The 6,903-nt window shown below is 35.1% G+C and overlaps 1 long non-coding RNA gene across 1 annotated transcript; it reads right to left on the bottom strand.

Moving 5' to 3' along the window:
- Nucleotides 1–1,778: 1,778 nt before the first annotated feature.
- On the bottom strand, nt 1,779–3,081 carry LOC148313763 (uncharacterized). Its single transcript, XR_015839291.1, has 2 exons — nt 2,777–3,081; nt 1,779–2,647 (listed from the first exon to the last, which is right to left on the bottom strand). It is a non-coding gene; the product is annotated as an uncharacterized LOC148313763 (long non-coding RNA).
- Nucleotides 3,082–6,903: the final 3,822 nt, after the last annotated feature.

Here is a 6,903-nt window from a genome sequence, read left to right as displayed (position 1 = left end):
TTATGGAGCGAATGTAGTTGGAAAAAGAAGCAGAGGACGACCGAGGAAAACTTGGCACAATCAGGTATGTCAAATACTTGAAAGCGGCCGGGTCAAGAGTCGTAATAATCGTCGGGTATGTATGAGGAGATGCATGAATGTAGAAGAGGCAAAGAATGTTTGCAAAGACAGAGTGGTGTGGCGTTCGATTCTCTCTGCCTACCCCTGCGGGGAAGCGGCGTGATGGTTAGTTAGTTAGTTAGTTTTATTTGTATGTGAGGCAAAAAGATGTATGATAGATGTTCGAATGGTGAAAGAAGGAAAGAATGCAAGGCTGAGATAATCATTATTGATAAAATGGTTTACTGATGAAGTCAAGGAACTCGCCGAAGAAAAGCCATCTGAAATACAGAAGCTCACCGTCACCAGAAGAATATGCTAAATATGTGACGCTGAGAAACCGAGTGAACTCGGACGTAAATAAGTTCAACACATTTGTTGTTAGACAAATTAGTTAAAAAAGCAATAGAGTTCAATAAGACAGCTTACCTCTGCTTTGTAGGTCTTACTAAAGCATTCGATAGAGTCAGATTAAAGGAAGTCATTAAAATTCTCGATGAAAAAGAAATACCCTCTAATAATATCAGTTATGGCAAATAAAAGCCTATCAGCGGAAGCTAAACTGGCAGTGCACAACGGAGTCCTGGTTCCAACTCTAATGTATGGAAGTAAAACATGGAGTTGGCAAAAGAAGGATGAAAGTAGACTGAGTGCAGTCGAAATGCAATCTCTCAGAAGAATGTGCGACAAAACGATGTATGATAGATGTTCGAATAGTGAAATAAGGAAGGAATGCAAAGCGGAGATAACCATTATCAATAAAATTAAGAAAGGTGCGTTGAGATGGTTTGGACATGTGGAACGAATGAGTGAGGAAAGAACGGTAAAACAAATTTATGCCGAGAAAGACCAAGAAAAACATGGCACGATCAGGTATGCCAAATACTTGAAAGTGGTCAGGTTAGGAGTCGTAGTAATCGGCGGGTATGTATGAGGAGATGCATGAACGTGGAAGAGGCGAAGAATGTTTGCAAAGACGTGGCGTTCTATTCTCTCTGCCTGAAGCGGCGTGATGGTTAGTTAGTTAGTTATAAAAGATCTAAACGAACGAGCGAAGAAAGGATTGTAAAAGAAATTTATGAGGCGAATCTTGTTGGGAACATGAGCAGAGGATGACCGGGCAAAACTTGGCATGATCAAGTATTTAAAATAATTGAAAGTGGTCAATTCAGGAATCCGAATAATCGGCGGGTATGTATGAGGTCCGCCTCCATAGTGTAGCGGTTAGCGCTCTAGGCTACCATGCTGGAGGTCCCGGGTTTGATTCCCAAGAGGGTCGCAATAAATATTATTGATTTTTCAGTCAAATATATATTTAATATGACCCTGGACTGGTACCTGAAGCGAAAGGCTGATCACCTTTCCTTCGTGTATTTAACGATCAAGATAACACTGCTTCTATATAATGCAGTGCCCTATGCACCTTTGGGGTGCGGAGAAGGGTTGGGAGGAGGATGTGTGAGGGGATGCGTAAAGAAGAATGTGTACAAAGACAAGAGTAGCGTGGTGTGGTGTTCTATTCTCTCTGCCTATCCCTGCGGAAGCGGCGTGATGGTCAGTTAGTTACTTTAGATTGCATTTCTGTAAAAAATTAAGGTCAATGTTGTAAGATCACAGAGAGCGGGATAGGATGATACTTTTCAAGGATCTCGGTCATTAATGAACAAAATAAAAACATATTTAAGAGCATAATATGTTTATTTTCAGGGGGGAGAGTATACATATATATTAGTCACGATGAATAACTCCCAAGAAAATTGTGCAATAACACACGTTTCATGGTTATATCATCTATCTGCCTATACATATCTGCAAACACTAAAACAGTAATTACTGGCTACACATCCAAATAAAACAATGCCGAATCGTCCTCTGTAGTTTATATATTCTGATCCAGCGCTAGGAAATGAAACTGTCCAAAGCGCCAACACAATGGGGGAAATGGAACCCTTCTGCCGCGACAAGTCATTTGCCAATAGTTGCAAGAGTCTGAAAAGGTAACAAAGTTACAGAATTAGTTTTTATGTTTGAAAAATAATTGCTAGCATTACGACCCACTGAGCGATCTCCGATGATGAGGATATCAGACACCGGTATACACTAAGATGGTCTTATAAGGTATACAGTGGCAGGCTTCTCGGAGGGGTTGATATGAAGAGTTCCAACCTCATCATAAAACTACTCGTGGAGCACAGATGGGGGCTGGAAATTTGTCAGCAAAAGAGTCCAGTCCGGTTTTGCGATTGCAAGCTTCGTCGGGCTGGTCTTCTTACATCATATATCCAATATTATTTATTAATTATCATCCATACCTATTTCTTTGTGAACAAAACATGGGCAAGCATTGCACCCACTAGTAAATTGACATTTGTAACTGTATAAGTAAAACTGGAAAACCATTTCAAAATCTATACGCCACGTGCTGTAGCTATTTTTTGAATGACATCTTTTGTGTTTGTTGAATCTTATTTTATATGCATATAGTGCAATAAATAACATTATATGACAATAAATGTGCTTGTAACTATGCCGGTTGTCCGTACTTTACCTAAAATATAACATAAAAACAATAATAAAAACAGACTCGCTGTCAACGGACTGTCAAAATGACATTTCACACAAAGAAGATTGCACAGTTTTTCAGGCATGAAAAACAACAACAAAAACAGTTGATTACCTGCAATGCTGTTGATGGGGTCATTCCGGAGGTTATAGAATACATATTTCTTCTAATTAGCGCTTATTTGAGCAGCAGTCGAGACAAATTTCTTGCGTAATTTGTTTGACAGCTGTTTAGCAAACGGCGGAATGAGAGGAAACGCCTTACCAATAATGAAGTACTCACATTTCCAATATATAATAGTTATTTTCAACACGAGATCACCCGGCTTGTCATTTATTGTTTACAATGAATTATATAAATTAGTTTGTGCAATGAATTCATAACGGCCGCCCGGCCAGACTCGAACGAAGCTTATATACAAAGATTTATATACTAATGATGGCGCTGTAGGTATTCGATTTCGCGTCATATCGCCAGGTTGGCAGTGAAACCTTTCGTCTTTCCAAATTTCGTACTTGAACGTTACAAAACCAGAGAAAATGTAACAAAATCTACTATTTTCCTCGTCGTGAGTGACCAGCATTAGGAACAACCTTGTCTCCAATGAAGTGGATTTCTTATAATTAATAATGTTACCTACTTACGTAATAGTCAGTACTTACCTTACTACCTAATTTCATTATGTCTATGGTTTAATTCACAGCTGGCCACACTATTAATATCGTCTATGGTAAGGAATGACAGAATGATGACAATGACAGATCGCGGCGGCTAACAGTTTTTGTTGTGCCGGTATAAAATTCGTTTCACAATATTCACTTAGATACTTAAAAAGAAAAGAAAAATAGTCATAATGGCAGATTTAAATGAAACACAAAAGCAGAATGCTATGGCAACTTTAAGAGAAGGATTTTTAAGAACACTTTCGACAATTAAAGGTAATATATTGTTGAACAAATTGATTATGTTATGTGTAATCAAATTATTATGCACAATATATATTGGGCATCTATAGTTAGTATAGCATACTCGAGGTATTGAATAATAATATTCTTCTTAGTACAACTTTGTTCATAAATTTTGCGTCTACAATTATAACCTTGTTGATTATTGATGTTTGTAAAATAAAAAAAATACGTTTTTCTTAATTATTATGTCTCCTGTAAAATTCATACAATCAGTGGTGAAGAGTTTCAAAAAGTATTCCTAATTAAATCGGATATTTTATAAAATTATACACTTCGAATAGTGAAAATAAAAAGTACAAATGATATCATTCACTACAACTAACCAATTTCATCTGTGTATATTATTATTTCCGCCTCCGTAGTGTAATGGTCACCACGCTCGGCTACCGTACAATAAAAAACATCAATCTAACATAAGCGATTTTTCACTCTAATATTAATTAAATATTACCCTGGACTGGTACCTGAAGCGGAGGGCTGATCACTTTTCCTTCATGTGTTAACGATCAAGATAGCACTGCGTTTATATGATACAGTGCCTTATGCACCATCGGGTGCGGATAAGGGTTTGAATGAATAATATTATTATTGCTGTTCTAGTTTACTGAATTGTTCTTATTACTGCCAATGCAAAATGGGTTTTAATACTTATTTATTATTCCAGATAAACCCTGCAATGTTTATACATATGAAATGAATAAGGTGGAAGGTGTGTTCATGGGGTCTGATGTGGATTTTAACGAGTTAATGTTTGACAATCTGCAAACTCCGTATTCTGTCATACCCCATTCTATAGTACGAGCTAATGACATAATGTTTCTAGAATTTCCTGAAAAGATTGAAAAAAACTGAAGGTATGGGGAGTTAGTTTTCTTATTGTTTTAAAAACAACTAGAAATTTAGTAATTGCGTAAAATACGTGGAATAATTGTTACTCTCCTTCCTGCATGTATGCAATATGTCGTGTTCCGTCTCACATTTGTTTTGAACTCAAAATTAAGGTTTCTGGACAGTAATTAAATGGCGCTTACTCTGCCTACTTCATTTCAGCTTTTACTATTTTTCCTCTTTCAACTATTCGTTTATTTCATAACTAAATTTTGGGGGAATTTCTCCTTAGATTACATACTAACAACAATTTTAATACTAATATGACGGCTTAGAAAAAAATATAAGTTCATATAAATATCAAGTATATCATTGAAAAAAAAATCTTATTTAAAAAATTATTTCTTCAATAATGCATCCTACTCACATTTTTTTAAACTTTTCATAATGTTTGGTTATTTCTTTGAAAACTGAAAACCTATATGTATTTATTGATCTTTTTATCTGGAAAATTCCTTTGTCTTGTGTTGTGTATGCGAAATAGTAACTTAATGTCATCGCCAACAATGATTAGTAAAGTAAATGTGAGGAGAAATGTAAGATGAAAGGTGTGTTGAGATAGTTTTGACATATAGAATGAATCAGCGAGGAAAGGTAAAACAAGTTTGTAAGGCGAATGTAGCTGGAAATAGGAGGAAAGGAAATCCGAGGACGACTTGGCATGATCAAGTAGGTCAAATGTTTGAAAGCGGTCGGGTCAAGAATCAAAATAATTTTAATTTTAAAACCCTTATCCGCTCCCTAATTGTGCATAGGGCACTGCATCAATGTTATCTTAATCGTTAACACATGAAGGAAAGGTGATCAGCCCTCCGCTTCAGATAATATTGAATAAATATTAGAATGAAAAAAACACTTATATTTATTTGACCACCCTGGGAATCGAACCCGGGACCTCCAGAACGGTAGCCGAGCATGCTGACCATTACAATACGGAGGCGGACAAAATATATATGGGCGGATTATTATTAATATATGAGGAGATTCATGAATTTTGAAGAGGCGAAGAATGTTTGTAAAGACAAGAATGGTGTGGTGTTCTATTCTCTCTGCCAATCCCTGCGGAAGCGGCGTGATGGTTAGTTAGTTAGTCTTATACAATCATTGACATACTTTGTTTAAAAAAATCTGGAAAACTAAGCTTTGTTTAAACCCCCCAGTGCATAAAAATGGTCAAAGAGCTGAGAAATAAAATATTGGTATACAATAAAGCCTACAAAAATGAAAGTTTTTTATTTTTATTTATTATATGATGTACTTATTTTAAATAAAAACTTTTTGTATAAATAACATTATAAAATTATGATTAGATTGGCTTTGCTAAATACAAATGTTTTTAAAAAATAAACCATGAAAAATATTTATGTATTATAAAAACTAGAATAACACATTACCAATACCTTTTAGTATATATTTAATCATATCAACTGTTCCCAACTTATTTAGAATGCAAAACATTTTTCCTCAACAATAAATTTAAAAAATTTTCTTAGTGATTGTAGCACTGAAATTTAATTTTTATCATTTATCTTACTTAACAGATTTCTGCAGAACACAAGTCTGGATTTTTTTATTTTTTACATTTTTTTACATGGTCATATATGGAAAACAACACAAATGTCTTTTTCCACACGTTCCATTTCAAAGCATTTTTTTTCACTTATATTTTTAAAATGTCTAAATTTATATCATCAACATTATTAAAATATTTAGGAATCCAATTAAAAATTGATTCAGACTTTTGTTCACATTTTTTAGTGTGTTATTTTTTTGTAACATATTTACCATACAAAACCAGAATTAAGTTTACTGATATTCCACCAACAACAGTTCTGATAAATAAATTTATTTTACTTAAAGATATAAAACAAATATATTTAGATTCAATAATGCTATAATATAGGTCTTGATGAGTTATCAAAGATTTCAGAGACTTGGCTACTAGTGTACATAAGTAGGCCGGAGTATGTGGACCCCAACATTGGTGTGCGGGAGCTACAGTTTTGTTGCCCTCACGCTTCTGCTTCTTGTGGTACTTACATGATGCTGGCTATAATTATGTAGCTTTACATAAAGATACACGCATGACATTCAATGTGACTGTTTTCGTCCGCCTTTTTAGTGTAATGGTTAGCGCATTAAATTACCCTGACGAATACCTTGGCTTCAATTTTCAAAGGGGATCAAAACAAGTATAACTGATTTCTCTTTAATCACCCTGAAGTTCAAGAGTGATCATCTTGCCTTCACGTTGTTTATGTTTAAGAAGAGACCGCAACAATATGGTGCAGTACCCTATGCATCATTTGGTGCGGATAAGAGATCAAAGAAAAGTTTTTGCTACATGTACATAGTTGATATGGGTAGTTTACCTTGACCAAAGTC

The sequence above is a fragment of the Brachycentrus maculatus genome, unplaced genomic scaffold (assembly GCF_059751285.1).
Source record: "Brachycentrus maculatus isolate JH-2025_06_01 unplaced genomic scaffold, ASM5975128v1 h1tg000005l, whole genome shotgun sequence".
NCBI lineage: Eukaryota > Metazoa > Arthropoda > Insecta > Trichoptera > Brachycentridae > Brachycentrus > Brachycentrus maculatus.
Note: the sequence above shows the minus strand (reverse complement) of the source record. Positions and strands in the feature narration are given on the sequence as shown.